Raw genomic sequence first — 19968 nt, forward strand, 5'->3', positions numbered from 1 at the left:
GTCCCCATCGATCCCATGTGTGCAAAACAAGTTGTTCGGGGTCAAAGTCATTTTTGGAGGCATTATTCAGTTTTTTTAATTTTTCTCAAAAACGGTAAGACTTAGCAAAAGCCGGCTAAAGTAAAAGTTGTAGATTCAATAATTGTCCATAAGAGTTGTCTTTATGGTTCTTAAAAAAGACTTACAATTTTCGACATATCGCGATCTAAAGGTCAAATAAAAAATTAGCCGCCTAAGTACATTATGAGGCGAACAGGTTAAAGTAACGACACTACGTGCTAGATACTTCCGTAAGCTTTCAAACTATATCCACTTTGTGCTAATCGGTTCAGTAGAACCGGGTCTAACCCGGTTTTTAAATTTGGCCTTTCGGGTCGAATAACCGGCGAACCGGATCAGCAACAGTTGAAAATTATACATTTCCGTAATCAGCGCAACACACCCTACCTTCCGACAAAAACGTGAAAAAAATCGGAGAGTTTTCGTTGGGGTCGTTCCCGTTGGGCTTTCGATTATACATGTGGGTTAAATGGTCTATTTTTGTATAAAATGACTTTAACATTGAATAATTCTACTAAACACTCTCCGATTTTGTTGGAATTTTTTAAAAGATAGCTATAATTTCGCTCTACAAGAAAATATATATTTTTTGGGGGACAGACCCGATTATTTCGCTTATTTTAGCCGGTTTGTCTGAATATGTGCATATTTCCCTTATAAGTGCATAAAAATCATGTGTTTTTTAGAACAGCTATATCTCAAGAATGGTTCCTTCTAGGGAAAAAATAATAAAGGTCAAACTTGTAGATAATTTTTCTGTCTACAATATTTACTTTAGTCCCTTTTTGATTAGATCAACCGTTATCAAAAAATAAATCAGAAAACCTAAAAACGCTTAAAATTCGACCTTTGACCCCGAATAATTTTTTTTGCACACATGGGATCGATGGGGACTTTTAGGACGTTGCTTCTAATGGCAAACCCTAGCTCTCCAGCAAAATTCAGCTCTGTGGGAATTTTTGCTATTTCAATGTCTATTTTGACCGGACTATAAATGGTCGGAAATTTCAATTGGTCACTGATAACAGACCACTAACTCGTATTTTTCATCAAAATAATAAACTACCATCAATAACAGCAACCAGACTTTTAAGGTATGTCGAGTTTTTACAAAGTTTCCAGTATGAAATAATATACAAAAAGGGATCTGATCATTCAAATAAATGCTGACTGCGTATCCAGAGCTACTCAGCCTCAACAGAAACCATCCACGGGTACACATATCAACGACGAAGTTAGCCAATTATACATTGAATTAATTTTGGAAATATCAATTGATTTTTGAATATCAATTTTGGCAAATTAAATAAATTCATCAAGCCATGTTGACACATATTCGCTAAATTCAGGAATAATTTTAAATGATCAAAGTGTAGTTATTCCACGTTGTCTTCAGTCTAGCATACTCCAAGAACTTCAGCATACTCATCCAGGAATAGGATTTTTCAAAAATGAATCGCTCCAGGGCACCCGAACACAAATGCATTAGTCGAGCGTACAGTTAAAATTTAAAAGGGCCAGCTCAAGGCAAAGTTATCGGAACCAGGCTCAATGCAAAACATAGTGAATGAAATTGTTTTTAAAAAGAAGAGAGTTGTATATTTAAAAAGAAGAGTTCGAATAAATCTAGATGCATTAAAACTTAAACAGGAATTCAAATATCAGTGTCAAAAGTGGGAGAACGTATTAAAGCCATACATATACAATAAATACATTTGGAAAACTGGAACTGTCTTAAAGAAATTTCGATAACTACATTACTTAATTTAACTGGATGATGGCTATATGGCAAAAACCAAAAATGTTTTACAATCGATGAATCCGAGTTTCACCCATTCAGAATTCGCGAACTGTTAACATATTCTATATAGTATGACTGAAATTCTTTAAAATTAAGTGTTTTAGGAGTAATCCCATAAGGTCGATCATTAAAATTAATTTACGTGGAAGCTGTGTTGGCATCATTGTAGAAAAATAGGTAAAAATGGGTTGAAGCCAACAAGTGTTTTTATGCTCCCTTCTGATTTCTTCGATATATCCACTGCATCCACCTAAAATTGATGGCATTTTGAAGCCGGAATATTGGGGTTTTTTTGATTTTTTTTTTAATAATTTGGAGGCGCAATAAGATAATATTCAAAACTCATAATAATAGGATTATAGAACTCGTGATTTTACGTTGTATCTCATGAGTGTGCTCCTTAGAGCATTCTAGTAATTGAAGTCTAAAGGCCAATATTTGATGCGTGAATTTTTTTAAAAAACCTTTTTTGTGCGTTTAAAATTTACAAGTGTCATTCAATTTCCTTTGTAGCCCGCGTGAATTCAGTTTTTTTTCGCGACGGATCTAATGAGACCTTCGGCGATCGAATCCATCCACTAAAACCGCGGATATAGATACCTTGGAAATACGAAAATCGGCAAAAATTTATTTTGACAAATCGGCGTATTAAACCGCGATTTTCTTTAACATTTTTTACATAAATAGAATCCTTTATACGCGATTATAATATGTGCGAAAATATGTGGAGGCACATCCGTGTTTCTTGAAGAATCTGTTTGAAATATGTGTATATAGACGTATTTTTGATGGGGCTACTGAAACCGGAGGCGCATCAAAATCGTATACAAGTTGCGCGATTTTTACCCTCTTTAAGGTTTTTTCCATTGTGTGATGCAACTGGCGGCACAATTTGACTGCTGAGTAAAACATCGAAATATGCATACATATTGAAAGAGATTGATTCGCTCTATCCAAAAACGGATGCGCATCAACTGGTTTTAACTTATTCGCGAATAATAGGCTTTTTAATTTTCACATTTTTTGAATGATTGTAATTTCAATATTACTCTTAATTTCCTATCCTTATAAGTTATCACAGTAAGCAAATAAGCTTTCACGATGGTAAACCATATTTCTTGATGAAGTTTTAGCAGTAAACATTAATTATTGTATGAGATTTTAGCGAAATAGTTGGAGAACTCTCAAATATTTTTTTTTTCTAATTTTTCGAATCAAACCAAAAAATATATTTGCAACAATATTTTCCAACAATAAGTTTTTCTCTTTTGTTGTTGCTATCATGTTCAATTTTGTGAACGCGAACAGATTTGAAACCAGATTTTGCTTTTAACCTCTATGTCAAAAATTGTATATGTGCTCGCAAAATTGTTTTTAATTTTTTCAAATGGAATTGCAGCAAAGGATTTTGGTTTTTGCCATATGTACTTTAAAAATGAACATAGTGGAAACCATCGAATCCTAATACGAATGAAAATAATAATCAACGGATGTATGATTTAAGTTATTATTAGGGATTTTCCATCCCGGGAATTCCCGCATTTCCCGCTTATTTTTCAATCCCGCAATCCCGGGATTTCCCGGGAAAAATCACTTTTCGAAAACAATTGGCAATCACCCTTGATCATGAAAAACAGCTGTTTTGTTAACAGCTGATGTGTAGTAATTTCTCATAAACATAAATTATTCCGGTTGTGTTCGAGGAAGGTAAGCAGAAAACGAAACTAAAACATAATTAATTAGTTTTTGTTGTTATTTTTGGCCAATTTTATGTTGTTATCCTTATGTTGTTAGATTAGCTATTTGACCTTAGGTATTTAAGCAAATAAAACGAACGATTTATTGCTGTTTCATCCCAACGTTTCGTCGCTATTTGGCGACTTTTTCAAGGGAATTGTCTATTTAATAAAAATAAATTATTTTTTTACAATTAAATTTTTTACAAAAAACACCAAGATAGTAAACAAAGTTGTACTTACAATATTAATATATTAAGGCGCGTTACATTGATTCTATACTAATTTAACATATAAAACAATTAACACGGCTTAAGAACTAATATCACAGCTAGTTTACGTTATTGCAATTCCATAACTTGCGCTTATATTGTGAGTATCATCTTTTAAATTTATTGTCCTGTCAATATTTTGTTGTATTCTTAGGCTTTCTATTAACATTCTCCTTTTTTCTTTCCTCTCCTTATCTAGTATTTTGACGTTGTCAAAATCTGGTGAGTGTCCTGTGTGCAGAGCATGTTGTGCCAAAGCTGTCGTTTCTTGTTTCTTCTCTATGTCAATTTTATGCTCTCCCATTCTAATGCTCAGAGATCTTTTTGTTGTGTCCAGAGTACGTAAAAATACTTTAAATAACATTTCCAATCGTTTCGTTTCGTATTTTCCATAGGAACAATACAAAACAAAACATAACCCTCGTTGGCCGAGCTCGCTGTTTGGTTTTGTTTTGTTTATATTCGTGAGTGCGAACAAAACGAAAAGCGAAAAGTACTCAACTCCACAAGAGCAGATAGAAAACGGAATAGTACTAAACACATGTGAATAAATCAAAAACGTTTGGTGGTTGATAAAATTCACTGTGGTATGCTGATTGGTGGTTGATAAAATTCACTGTGGTATGCTGATGCTATCTTATAGGGTTGTTAAGCAATCACATGTGTGTGTGGCTGAGTGTGTCATTGACAATACGCACGGAAAACGTTTCCCAAAAATACTTCCTGTTTCGGTGGTGAATGAAACAACTCGGCAAAGCATAACCGAAGTAACATTTCCGCAATCGTACGGTTTCCATCTTTTTACATTGAAAAGTTTGTGTTTTTGTTTTGGTTGTGAGAATGAAACGATTCAGAGAAGCTGAAAAGTTTGTGGCTTTGTGTGATTGGTACGGGAATAGTTTTGTTTGTTTCCGTTCATTGGTTGTGCCAATGTATATCTTATTACAATCGTCGTTTGTTTTCCCTTTGCAATCGATATAGACAACATTATTTTGTTGTTGTTTGTCAATTGGGGCTTTCGTGTTCGTAAATATTGAATTCAAAGTTGTGTTGGCTCTGTATGCAAAGGTTATATTGTTGTTGTTTATTACGTTACGTAGATGATAATTGTCAAAGAGGCCAGGTATGTATGTAAGTTACACTGTAAAAATGTTTATCTTTTTCTGGTTGTGAGCAATAAGTGTCTTTATAACCTTGATTGGGAAGCTATTGTTTCTCAGAATGTTTGTTATGGTATGTATTTTTGTTTTTGTTATGGAACTGAACGTCGCTGATGGTTAAAATCCTGTAGATTAGACTTTTAGCTGTATTTATAATTTGTGATTTTGGTTGTGTGGCATTGTAGTTAATTATTCGCCCAGAGGAAGTCTCTTTTGTGTACCAATCAAAAATTATTTTGTCTCGTTTTCTTTCCAATTTTACGTCTAGATATGGTATAGTTCCCTCCTTTTCCAATTCTATTGTAAATTGTATTTTATTATGGTATCTGTTTAAGGTTGTTAATATTTTATCCGCATCGTCTTTATTAATAATTGCTAAAATATCATCTATATATTTGACTATGTATTTGATATTTATGTCCATAAGTTGTAGCTCAGCTAAAGTGTCGTCAAGAAGTTTATCTAATACTATATCTGCGATGGTTGGTGAGAGAGGGTTTCCCATAGGCATTCCAAATATTTGATTGTAAATTTTATCATCAAATGCGAAGTAATTCGAGGAAAAGTTTCTTTGGAATCTCCGTCTGCTTTGTTATGTGGTCCCATTTTTCCATTATTATTTTTATAGCCGTATGGACAGGAATGTTTGTGAAGAGTGAAACAGCGTCAAAGGAAACTAGGATATCTGTTTCTGCTAATTTAAAATCTTTTAATTCTTTCTTCAATTGAGTGGAGTTCTTTATATTATACTTCTCAGATATAATATTTTTCAAAATTTGGCCAACCAATTTGGATAAATTGTAACATGGTTCGACATCAAAACTAATATTGAATTCCCATTTGAATGCAAATGGATACTATCGTTGGGTAAGAAGTTTGCCTTACCGATAACAAAAACAAACTTTTCACCTTTACATGCTATTGCTGACATTGAACAATGCATTATGGATTTAGAAGAAAGCGATAAGGAAATATATAGAACTAAAATTGCCAATAGAGTCAACAATTTTAAAAGGAACAAAAAGGAATCTCCAAAGGAAGAATTCATTTATCTATATATATGTATAAATGAGCTTGGTGATAAGTGATTGACTGACTGACTGACTCATCATCAACGCCCAGCCAAAACGGCTAAAGCTAGGAGCTTGAAATTTTACCAATGGGTCACTGTTGATGCAAATGTGCGAGATAAGGCCGGGTTTTAGAAAATTCGTCCTGGAACCACAAAAAATAACAACAACAAAAATCCTTATTTTTCATTACTATTACGTACTTATTCACTTAGTTGGCCCTCTGCAAGACATGTGTAAAATTAACAATGCCATAACTTCTTGATATCGTAAGAGATCACACATAATTTCAAATTTTGTAGTTTACTTCTAGGCGCACTTATTTTATCGTAAACCACTAAATAATAGAAAGACAAGACATTTGTTATCTTCCATTGCAACAGATGTCGCAGTTGGTGATAATGGTGTATAAACATCAATTACGCAAATGAACAAATGAGTTGCTGTTGAAGACAACATTAGGGGAATAAATTCAGAAATCGGCCAGAAATAACAACAACTAAAAACTGTATGGACCTGACTTTTTGGTAATAACTAAATGTTTGCAAATCAATGAAAGTGCAATAGAATTGTGCATATTACCACGATTTATTTGCAATTAAGAATTTTATCGTATATGGAGATGTACAGTCATAACTATTCAATTTTCAATTTCAAAATCTGTAATTTGATGAAATCGCTAAATAATTAATGAAATCAATAATAGGCCCCAGGAATATAGGAATTTGGTATGGAAATCAAGGTTGGGAAGTGGTGCTCCTAAAAGGAAATGGTTTGGAAAATTACCAATCATGTGTACGAAAAGTACTAAATTTAGTACAATTTAGATTTGGGTGAACGTAAAGAGCTGGAAACCTGAAATTTGGAATTAAGGTTACTGTTGTAGTGTAGGATTGAGATATGAGGGTAGTTTTGGAAATTCGTGCTTATGTGTACGAAAAGTACTAAATAGTACTAAATTTGGTACAATAGGGATTTGGGTGAACGGATAGAGCTGGAATCCTGATATTTGGAATTGAGATTACTGTTGGAGTGTAGGATTGAAGAACTTTTGGAAATTCGTACCTATGTGTATGAAAAGTACTAAATGGTACTAAATTTGATACAATGGGGATTTGGGTGAACGGATAATAGCTGGAATCTCGAAATTTGGAATTGAGATTACTGGTGGGGTGTAGGATTGAGGTAGTTTTGAAAATTCGTACTTATGGGTACGAAAAGTACTAAATGGTGCTAAATTTAGTTCAATTTGGATTTGAATGAACGGATAGAGCTGGAAACCTGAAATTTGGAATTAATATTACTGTTGAAGTGTAGGATTGAGATATGAAGGTGGTTTTGGAAATTAGTACTTATGTGTACGGAAAGTACTAAATGGAACTAAATTTTATATAATGGGGATTTGGGTCTACGGATAGCGCTGGAATCTCTAAATTTGGAACTGAGATTACTGGTGGAGTTTAATATTGTGGAAGTTTTGGAAATTCGTACATAGGGTACGAAAAATGCTAAATAGCACTAAATTTGGTACCGTTTCGATTTGGGTGAACGGATAGGGCTTGATTCCTCAAATTTGGACTGAGGATCACTGATGAAGAGTAAGAAAGATGCACCAAAGGGTTTTTGGAAACTTGAGTGTACGAAAAGTAATAATTGGTACTAAATTTAGTACAATTTGGATTTGAGTGAACGGATAGAGCTGGATTCCTGAAATTTGGAATTGATATTAGTGTTGGAGTGTAGGACTGGGGAAGTTTTGGAAATTCTTACTTATGTGAATGAAAAGTACTAAATGGTACTAAATTTGGGACAATGGGGATTTGGGTGAACGGATATAGTTGGAATCTCGAAATTTGGAATTGAGATTACTGGTGGGGTGTAGAATTGAGGTAGTTTTGAAAATTCGTACTTATGGGTACGAAAAGCACTAAATGGTACTAAATTTAGTACAATTTGGATTTGGGTGAACGTATGTATGTAGCTGGAAACCTGAAATTTGGAATTAAGATTACTGTGAAGTGTAGGACTGAGATATGAGGGTGGTTTTGGAAATTCGTACTTATGTGTTCGAAAAGTACTAAATTTGGTACAATAGGGATTCGAGTGAACGGACAGAGCTGGAATCCTGAAATTTGAAATTGAGATTACTGTTGGATCATAGGATTGGGGAAATTTTGGAAATTCGTATTTATGTGTACGAAAAGTACTAAATGGTACTAAATTTATTACAATTTGGATTTGGGTGAACGGATAGAGCTGGAATCCTAAAGTTTTGAATTAAGATTACTGTAGGGGTGTAGGATTGAGATAGTTTTAGAAATTCGTACCTTTGGGTACGAAAAGTACTAAATGGTACTAAATTTGGTACAATTTGGATTTGGATGAACGGATAAAGCTGGAATTCTGAAATTTGGAACTTACCCTGCGTTTACAAATGACAGGACAGTTAAGTTCATGTATTGATTGTCAAAATCGCACAACTTGCCTGTGTGACGTAGGCGTCCCGACAACTGCAAAAACAGTTTTAAAATTTTGAATGAAAATCGTCGATTTCTTTTTATTTTCCGTTCACATATTTTGTTTATGTCCATGTTCTTTTGTTTTCAACACATTTCAATTATTATTTCACCTATTTTTACAAAAATGCCAAAAATTTGTCTTCCTTACTGTCTGTGGAAAAATGATGGACAGCTGGGAGACAAACGACAAATGTATGTATGTGTTAGTAAATCAGAGTTGTATTTGAAGGCAAACTGTCTGGTGTAAACGCCTAGTAAGATTACTGCCGGACAGTATAATTGAGGTAGTTTTGGAAATTCGTACTTATGGGTACAGAAAGCACTAAATTCGGTACAATTTGAATTTTAGTAAACGGATAGTGTTGGAATTAGGAATTAAGATTACTGTAGGAGTGTAGTATTGAGGAAATTTTGAAAAGTCGTACGAGTGCGTACGAGAAGTACTAAATGGTACTAAATATGGTACAATGTGGATTTGGGTGAACGGGTAGAGCTGGAATCCTGAAATTTTTGTTTGGGAAAGAAATGGTACTAAATTTGATACAATTTGGATTCGGGTGAATTAATAGAGCTGGAATCCTGAAATTTGGAATTACGATTACAGTCGAAGAGTAGGATTCAGGTTGTTTTGAAAAAGCAAACTTATGGTTACGAAAAGCACTAAATGGTACTAAATTTAGTACAATTTGTATGTAGGTGAACGGATAGCGGTGGAATCCTGCAATTTGAAAGTATGATTATTGTAGCCCTGTTGCGTTGAGGAAGTTTTGAAAATTGGTACGAAAATTCTAAATTGTTCTAAATTTAGTACAATTTTAATTTGGTTTAACGGATAGAGTTTGAATCCTGAAATTTGGAAGTAAGATTACTACTAAAGTGAAGGATTGAGGTAGTTTTGGAAAATCTTTCTTATGGGTACGAAGAGTTCGACTTGATACTAAGTTTGGTACAATTTGGAATTGGACGAACGGATACAGCTGGAATCTTGAGATTTGGAATTACTGTAATTATTATGGAATTTACTGTAATTATTTTGTATTAATGTCCGTGTATGGCTGAGATATGTCGTCGAAATACGTACCATAAGTATACGAAAATTACTTAATGGTACTCAATTTGTTTTTGGGTGTAGGGACAGTGCTGGAATTTTTATTTTTTGGAGTTAGGGTGTGTATTGGTGGGCAACGTTGATCTCGCTGTTAATGTGTAAGGGTGAGATACGGCTGATCTTTTTTAAAAACGAACTTAAGGGGTACGTACAGTACTAAGATAAAAATAAATATTGATTCAAATTGGTATTAGTGCGACCAAATTTTCAGTGTTTGTCATTTCCATATTATATATTGTTTATTTGTTTTTTTTTTTTATATCCTTTCCGCATACGAAGTAGCGGGCATTTTGCTAGTACAATATATAAGAGAACAAAAAACTTCCTCAAGGCCAATAAAGAAATCATAATAGTACAAGCAGATAAGGGCAACAAGACAGTAGCAATGTTTAGGAAAGACTACACAAATAAAATGGAAACACTTTTGCAAGATAAAAACACATATAAAATTCTAAGAAATGATCCAACGAATCATTTCCAAAAAACAAATAACAAATAACCAATTAGTTCTACAATTGCACAAAAATAATTATATTAACCAATTTGAAAAGAAAAGACTACATTGTTCAGCGGCAAACGCCCCCCGTATCTATGGACTTCCAAAAGTTAATAAACAAAACACACCATTGCGACCTATTGTATCATCTGTAAATGTTCCATGTTACAATTTATCCAAATTCCTTGGCCAAATTTTGAAAAATATTATATCTGAGAAGTATAATATAAAGAACTCCACTCAATTGAAGAAAGAATTAAAAGATTTTAAATTAGCAGAAACAGATATCTAGTTTCCTTTAACGCTGTTTCACTCTTCACAAACATTCCTGTCCATACGGCTATAAAAATAATAATGGAAAAATGGGACCACATAACAAAGCACACGGAGATTCCAACGAAACTTTTCCTCGAAATTCTTCAATTTTGCCTAAAGGATAATAATTACTTCGCATTTGATCATAAAATTTACAATCAAATATTTTGAATGCCTATGGGAAACCCTCTCTCACCAACCATCGCAGATATAGTATTAGATAAACTTCTTGACGACACTTTTGCTGAGCTACAACTTATGGACATAAATATCAAATACAAAGTCAAATATGTAGACGACATTTTAGCAATTATTAATAAAGACGATGCAGATAAAATATTAACAACCTTAAACAGATACCATAACAAAATACAATTCACAATAGAATTGGAAAAGGAGGGAACTACACCATATCTAGACGTTAAATTGGAAAGAAAACGCGACAAGATAATTTTTGATTGGTACACAAAAGAGACTTCTTCTGGGCGAATAATTAACTAATGTTGTCTATCAAATAGATTGCAAAGGGAAAACAAACGACGATTGTAATAAGATATACATTGGCACAACAAAAAGATCTCTAGCCTTACAATGAGAGAGTATAAAATTGACAGAGAAGAAAAAAGAAACGACAGCTTTGGCACAACATGCTCTACACACAGGGCACTCACCAGATTTTGACAACGTCAAAATACTAGATAAGGAGAGGAAAGAAAAAAAGAAAATGTTAATAGAAAGCCTAAGAATACAACAAAATATTGACAGGACAATAAACTTAAAAGAAGATACTGACAATATAAGCGCAAGTTATGGAATTGCAATAACGTAAACTAGCTGTGATATTAGTTCTTAAGCTGTGTTAATTGTTTTACGAGTATATGTTAATTAGTATAGAATCAATGTAAAGCGCCTTAATATATTAATTTTGTAAGTACAACTTTGTTTACTATCTTGGTGTTTTTTGTAAAAAATGTAATTGTAAAAAAAATTATTTTTATTAAATAGACAATTCCCTTGAAAAAGTCGCCAAATAGCGACGAAACGTTGGGATGAAACAGCAATAAATCGTTCGTTTTATTTGCTTAATTACCTAAGGTCAAATAGCTAATCTAACAACATAAGGATAAAACATAATTATTTGTTATTAAATGGTGCAATTTAATATTTAGATGGAAACATAAGTGGTGTGGACACATTTTAAAAGAGGAACAGTGGATACTGCCGTCTGCAATATTTGTTCAAAAACTATTTCTTGTAAAGGGAAAAGTACGAACGGTATCATACGACATTTAAAAGGAATTCACTCAACAATTATTAATAATAAGGAAACGAGTAATCCAGTCAACACTAGATAAGTATACATCAAAAAAGGATTCTTTATGTGTTGTTGTTGGAAAACTTGCCGCTGTTGATGGAATGTCAATCGGAACAATTACAAGGAGTTCCTTTATAAGAGAGTCTATGTCCATTCAAGGTTTCCATTTACCAAAAACTGAGAGAGACATACCACAGCTAATAATTCAGCATTTCACGGAAGTGAAATCATGCATGAAAAATGACATTGAAAGTATGTTGAATAAACGGCAGAGATTTTCACTTGTTATGGACACGTATCAATCACCGAAAATATTTAAACATCTGTCTCTTAGGAGATGAGAAAACATTTTTCAACTTAGGTACGATCTATATTCCTGGAAAAAGTGGAGCCAATGAAATAAGAGATTTATTAGACGATCGTTTGCAAGAATATGGTATTAGTTTGGAAAACCAAATAGTTGCAACAATTACTGACGGTCCTAATGTTATGAAGAAATTTGTGAATAATAGCCCCGCCAATGGAATATTTTGCCTCAGTCATGCAATACATTTGGGTGTAACGGATGTATTTTTCAAGAAACCAACTGCTGAACATCCTGATAGTGATTCTTCTGTGAGCGATGGTGACGACTTTAATTTTGAAAATAATGACATTGATGGTGTCGGGGAGACTCTTTCAATAGATATTACCTAGAAAACAGTTTTGAACCAAACACGCAAAATAATAAAATTATTCAGAAGAAGTCCTGCTAAAAACAATATTTTACAAAAATATGTCGTTGAAGATCATAACAAGGTAATTGCATGAGAACTTGATATTGTTTTTGAAAAAAAAAAATCAATTAAAAAAGCATTGATATACATACTCGTATTTAAATAAGGCGGAACTGTGGATTGAAAGTAATATTAATGTGTTACAAACTTTAGTCGATGTTTTGGAGCACATCAAAATAACTGTTGAAGCGCTTTGTCGTCGGAATAGCAATTTAATTTCTGCTAATGCAATTTTGAATGTTCTCTGTAAGCAAATATCTACGATTAAAAATCCTGTGGCTCAAACAATGTTTGATAATTTAAAACATCGCATAGAAGAAAGAAGAGACAAAAGACTTTATACTCTTATGCAGTATTTAAAGGATCCAAACCTTTTTAATAGTACCGACCCAAATTGTTTATTTACGCGTGCTTCAAAGACACAAACAATTATGTATGCTGAAGATTTATTTGCTCGTCTTTTTGGTGATACAAATGCGAGTGACAACAATATAATTGTCGAGGAAGAACAAACATCAGATATTTCGTTCCAGGAAATTATCAATAAAGCTATTGATCAAGCCAACTTGACCACAAAGCCAATATCGAAAATGTGTCTGAAACAGGAATTTAAATATTTGGAAGGAAGTGGCAAGATGACGGATAACCTCCAATGTTTATTTGACGCTCTTTTGACAATACGTCCCTCATCAGTGGGAAGTGAACGTATTCTTACTTTGGCTGGAATATTTGTCAATAAAATAAGAAACAGACTTTCTGATGAAACTATAAATGCTTTGTCAGTTCTAAAAACTTATTTTTCTTCTAAACAAGAGAAACATGTTTAATTTATTTAGATTTATTTATTTATTTTTTGTTTGTTTTGTTTTACATACAAGGTTCCTGAATTGTTAATGAATTGATCTCAAATGTTTAAGTTTACTTTATTTTGCCCATTTGTAGTTAATAAAACTATTTTTAAAAAATGTTTGCGGCTTTTTCTTATGGGCGGGAATTCCCGGGATTGACAAATAATTCCCGATTTCCCGGTAAATGGATGGGACCGGGAAAAGAAAAACCCTAGTTATTATCTTCATGGAGTAGTTCAACAAAATCAACAAAATAATCCATCTGAAAATATACGGAGGAAACAAACGATGTTTGTAGCCTAGGCAGTACGCAGAGTTGCCAGACGCCATTTTACATTTCCATAGTGAATAAGTTATTCGCTGCTAAACATTTAATTTAAGGAATATTATCCGACTATCACCAAATTCAATATGATTCTTCCCCTATGGTATAAAAATTGCGACATGTAGCGTACTTACAAAAACAAAAAAAAGATGGAAAATTGGATGCATTACGGAATATTGCGATATCTGCCTTGATTGTCCGCCTTCGCAACCTACTTTGTATCAAGGTAAAGGTGATATTTTCTTTCTTCTTAGCCGTTGGGATACCCTACTGGAAGCAGAGATATTCGCAAAAGAATACAACTTTGAATTTTTCTCCACATTAAGTTTCGTCCATTCCGACCCCTGAATATTATCCGACCATCACCAATAGGCTTCTTCTTCTGTGGCACTCGCATCAACTCCCAAAATTTCGTGACGATTCGATCAAAATTGCGACCTATAGCGTGATTAAAAAAAATGGAAAATGGAATTCATTACCGACATTTACGATATCTCCATCTTTTGACCACTTACGCCAACGTACTTTACATCAATGGTGACCCAAATTGCGTGATTAAAAAGTGGAAATTTGGATGTATTACCACTACTGAGATATCTCCGTTATTAAGCCACCTACGGCAACCTACTTTGCATCATTGCAAAGACGGGATTTTCTACTTTCATAGTCAGGCTTTGCCTAGCAAGGTCCCCAACCAAAGCTGTGATATTCGTCATTATAATTAAAATCGCAAAAATGAAAAGTTGGGTTTTATTTGCAACTATTGTGATATCTCCGTTGTTTTACCACCTACGACAACCTACTTTACATCGTTAGAAAGGAGATATTTGCTACTATCATTGTCAGGGTTTGCTGTAGAAGCTGAGATATTCGTTTTGGAAAAAAATTAGTTTTTCTCCAAATAAGTTTTTTGCCCATTCCGACCTCTGAATATTATCCGGCCATCATCAAAATCAGTAGTATTCTTCCCCTCTGGGACCCCTCATTACCACCAAAATTTTGTGACGTTTTGATCGGATCAAAATGGCGACCTGTGATTTAAAAAAAAATGGAAAAATGGGATGTATTACCGACTATTGCGATATCTCCGTTATTTGGCCACCTAGGAAAACCTACTTTGCATCACTACAAAGATGGGATTTTCTACTTTCATATACAGGCTTTGCTTTTGGAAAGTCCCCAACCAAAGCTGGGATATTCGTCATTATAATTAAAATTGTGATATCTTCGTTGTTTGACCACCTACGACAACCTACGACATATTGTTCGAAAGGTGATATTTTCTGCTTTCATTGTCAGGTTTTTGCTTTTGGTATATTCCTTATAGAAGCTGAGATATTCGCTTTGGCAAAAAACGTTGACTTTTTCTCCAAATAAGTTTTTTTTGTCCATTCCGACCCCTTAATATTATCTGACCATCATCAAAATTATAGGCTTCTCCCCTCCGGGACCCTCATCAACACCCAAAATTTGGTGACGATCCGATCAAAATTGCGACCTGAAGCGTTATTACAAGGTTTAGATAGAAAGATGGAAGGGCGGGCGGACGGACGACTGAGCTCGTCGAGACATTCATTTTGGTACATATAAGTATGGGTCTACGAACATTATTTCATTGCGTTACAAACATTTTGGCCAAAACCAATTTATAATACCCTCCCCACATAGTGGTGTAGGGTATAAAAACAGTAATAAACATTATGAAATTTTTAGGAAAACATGAAAATTAAATTACATTTAAAGATCAAAAACAAAACAGGTGATCATGCCAAACGTTTTAAATTATGACAAATGATTTATGAAAAATAACTTTCTAGTCTTTTTTAAAGGTACTTACATTGTTGATGCATTGCAAATCGGATGGTAGCGCATTCCAATTGCGTATTGGGCCAAAAAAATTACCTTTCAGACACGAGGCTCCTCATCTAAAAGGTACAATCTTCTTTCCTCTATGTGATCTTGTTAATGTTAGTCTGTCGAATAGATACTTTGGGTATCTTTTGATAATAGTCTTATAAAGAAATTGTAACGATTCCATTTTAAGGGGAGTGTCGACATTTACTCCATAAAGAGATTTGGAGTATTGTGTGATATGTTGTTTTTTTTCTAGGCCATATACATAACGTGTTGTGCTATTAAAAACAACGTTCAGTTTACGACAACTCAGGGAATCGCAATTAGCGAATATTTCACATCCATACAGTAACCCTGGCACCAAAAACGTTTTTGGCAGCAGATAGAGAATGTTAGGAAGAGTGTATGAATGTGTTAGCCACAAAGTGCGAAGAGTAGGTTTGAAGAACGACATATATTGCATGAACCCGACATATCGTTTGAACCCGGGTTGATCGGTGGAAGAAATTTCGAAAAAATTCGATCGCTGTGCTTCAAAAGACGTTTATAAGATGGATGCAGGTGACGAATCATGGAAAATAGCAGCAATCGCCAGAAGATGCTGTAAAAGCGTTCAAAAACCACGATTTTGAGGTGTCTCAATCAAGCCACTGTAAAAAAACACAAGACATGATCGTATGTTAAACTGTCCCGAGTACGTCTAGCCTGCAAACTGTCAAACTTAAAAAAAAAATGTCAAATGGCATCTGGCGTCTGGCAACACTGCGTGTTGCCTAGGCCAGCACCTTTTTTAGTTCCGCTCGTAACTACTACTATTTTCAGTCATCCAGATAATTCACCAGTGGTAACACCTCGACGACTGCATCAAATGCAAACTCCTCCTGTTCTTCGAAGATCTGAAAGAGTCCGGAACAAACCTTGTCATTTACGAGACTATCTATCTATACTTATAAAAGAGTTGAGTAATGATGACTGACTGATTGATAACACTGTGCAACAAGGTTTCTGTGCGGTGGAAAATTCCTTTTGGAGATGAAAGCCCTTAGTGAGTATATTAAGAACCCAAAAGGAAATTTTCCCAAAGGTCAAGTTTCTGAGACATCGCGCTATGAATTTTTTTGAATTTTCGCCTGTGATGCTTGAGAAAATAGCTTTATATCTCTGTTTGCCGTTATTGTAGCTTCATTTTGAGATTACATGTCTTCAGTCAAATCGAATGGCGAATCTTTTTGTTGAACATTTCATTCTTCTAACTCAATTCCTTTCATGTCCTTTTCGTCCTTTCTTTCTTGAACCGTAGTAAAAGTACCACAAGATGAGATTTTTCAGCATCCAAATATTCTGCAAAAATGTTGCTCAGAAGATTTTAGGTACGGTTCTCTCTGACAACTAATCGATTTTGTCCCGTTTTCATTGTCATTTTTGACATTTATTCGGACTTGGTTCAGAATTAAACTATATTTTGTTTTTCTGTATATTTGTTATTAGTTATGTATTGGTAGGTAGACATACCCAGTTGTTCAAGAAATAGCAATTGTCTACTTTGACATAGTTATGTAACTAGTTACTCATTGATCCTAGTTACCTTACACCCAAAAATGGCACACAAAATAGCCTATAGCCTGCTTTTGTCACTGGAAATGGGCTTTCCTGCCTATCAAGTAAATTCACTAGTTACTGGTAATGCGGAGTGTAATATATTGACTATTTTATAGACTACCGATGGATAGTGTAATCAACAATGTTTCTCTCTTGTAATCTCTTTTCAAAATTATTATTTCTCTTTTTGAAAACAAAATAGAAAAAATGTCAATTTAATTTATTTTTTTTTTTTGAATTTATAAAAGACGTATTTTGATGCGTTGATGTGCAAAAATTTGTTGTTAAATGAAGATACAACAAACGTGAAGAACATTTGGTAAGTATCGATATTTTTGGGACAATAGATTTTTTTTATTATCTCATTACATTTTGTACATTTTATTTCAGGTACTTCTGAATTATCTGAAGGACACTTGAGATGAACATTCCCAGTACCAAATATAGAGTTCTAGTTAATGGATTCACACACAAGTTTCAATAACAAGAATCAAAAGATTAACATTAAATTGTCCTTTGTGATATATGTACGTATATACAGAGTAATGTAATTAAATAAAGCGTGGTTAGCGCATATACAGATTAATATAATTATATTTTTAAACTTATATAATATCCGTTACACGTTAAGCATTTACCAATTTAGCTGATCAAAATATACTAGTGGTTTTGGCTATCATTTCTAACTATCGATACAACTGGTTACTGCAATGAAGTTTGACCTACGGCATAACTGTCCTTCCGGGTTCATAATATTAAATTCATCCACTTTCATCGGCCAAAAGAATATTTCACCCACCAAGCTTGGATCTTCTTATTTACGCGCAGTGATATTTTTCCTTAAAAACGGTTCAAGAATACGGGTTTTTTGTTTTAGCACAGAACTCTGGTAAGATGCTGTCAAAAAATTTATTTTCCCTGATTGGCAATTTTATTAGCTTTCTAATGGTATACATATAACCTTAATCGGTTACTTAAAATCGGTAAAAAATCCGGGTTTTATATCGCTATATCCGGTTCAAAATATTAGATAACCGGATCTATTCTCCAAGAAAATTTGTCATTAACGTGTTCAGCATATCGGGAGCTATATATGGCAAATATTTCAGATACATCCCAGATGTCAATATAAGCGATAACCAATGGGTATGTCTACCTACCAATACATAACTAATAACAAATATACAGAAAAACAAAATATAGTTGAATTCTGAACCAAGTCCGAATAAATGTCAAAAATGACAATGAAAACGGGACAAAATCGATTAGTTGTCAGAGAGAACCGTACCTAAAATCTTCTGAGCAACATTTTTGCAGAATATTTGGATGCTGAAAAATCTCATCTTGTGGTACTTTTACTACGGTTCAAGAAAGAAAGGACGAAAAGGACATGAAAGGAATTGAGTTAGAAGAATGAAATGTTCTACAAAAAGATTCGCCATTCGATTTGACTGCAATGTAATCTCAAAATGAAGCTACAATAACGGCAAACAGAGATATAAAGCTATTTTCTCAAGCATCACAGGCGAAAATTCAAAAAAATCATCGCGCGATATCTCAGAAACTTGACCTATGGGGAAAATTTCCTTTTGGGTTCTTAATATACTCACTAAGGGCTTTCATCTCCAAATGAATTTTCCACCGCACAGACCTTGAGTTCCAATTTGTGGCACAGTGTAATCAACGCCCAGGCTAAACGGCTGAAGCTAGAATCTTCAAATTTTGGGTGAGGGTCACTCTTGGTCCGAAGGTGTCAGATAAGGCTGGGTTTTTGGAAATTCGAACTGGAACGGTACGAAAAGTACTAAAAGGTAATAAATATAGTACCATTTGTATTTGGCGAACCGGTAGAGCTAGAGTTCTGAAATTTGGAATGATGATCACTGATAGAGTGTAGAATAGATGTACCGAAAGGTTTTTGGGTATTCGAAAAATAAGTGTACGAAAAGTACTAAAATGTACTAAATTTGGTACCAATTCGTATTTTGTGAACAGATAAGGCTTAAAGGTTGACATTTGGAGTGAGTATCAAGGTTAAAAAGTACGGTTGACTGAATGAGGTGGTTTTGGAAAAGTGTACACCTGTGTACGAAAAGTACTGAATGGTACTAAATTTGGTACAATTAGGATTTGGGCAAACGGATTGAATATTGAAATTTGGATTAAGCTTACTTTTGGAGTGTAGGATGGAAGTTGTTTTGAAAATTCGTACTTATGAAGTACTAAATGTTACTAAATTTGGAATCCAGAAATTTAGAACTGCGATTGCTGTTGAAGTATATGATTGATGTAATTTTGGAAATTCTTACTTATGGGTACAAAAAGGACTAAATGGTACTAAATTTGTTGGTACAGATTGGATTTAGGTGAACGGATAGAGCTGGAATACTGAAATTTTTAATGAAGGTTACTGTTGGAATGCAGAATGGAAGTAGTTTTGAAAATTCGCACTTATGGGTACAAAAAGTACTAAATTTGGTTCAAATTGGATTTGGGTGAACGGATAGAGCTGGAATACTGACATTTTGAATGAAGGTTACTGTTGAAGTGTAGAACGAAAATTCATACTTACGGGTACAAAAAGTACTAAGTGGTACTAAATTGGTACAATTAGAACTTGGGCGAACGGATATAGCTGGAATACTGAAATTTTGAATGAAGGTTACATTTGGAGTGTAGAATGGAAGTAGTTTTGGAAGTTCGTACTTATGGGT

The 19968-nt window shown here is 33.9% G+C and overlaps 1 protein-coding gene across 5 annotated transcripts in view; it reads right to left on the bottom strand.

Annotated features, from left to right (window-relative positions):
• The window catches only part of sbb (scribbler), a 704451-nt gene that overhangs the window by 135229 nt on the left and 549254 nt on the right, over positions 1-19968 (bottom strand). The gene's annotated exons all lie outside the window — the stretch shown is intronic.

Source organism: Musca autumnalis, unplaced genomic scaffold, assembly GCF_047663935.1.
Source record: "Musca autumnalis isolate F117 unplaced genomic scaffold, ASM4766393v1 scaffold_5, whole genome shotgun sequence".
NCBI lineage: Eukaryota > Metazoa > Arthropoda > Insecta > Diptera > Muscidae > Musca > Musca autumnalis.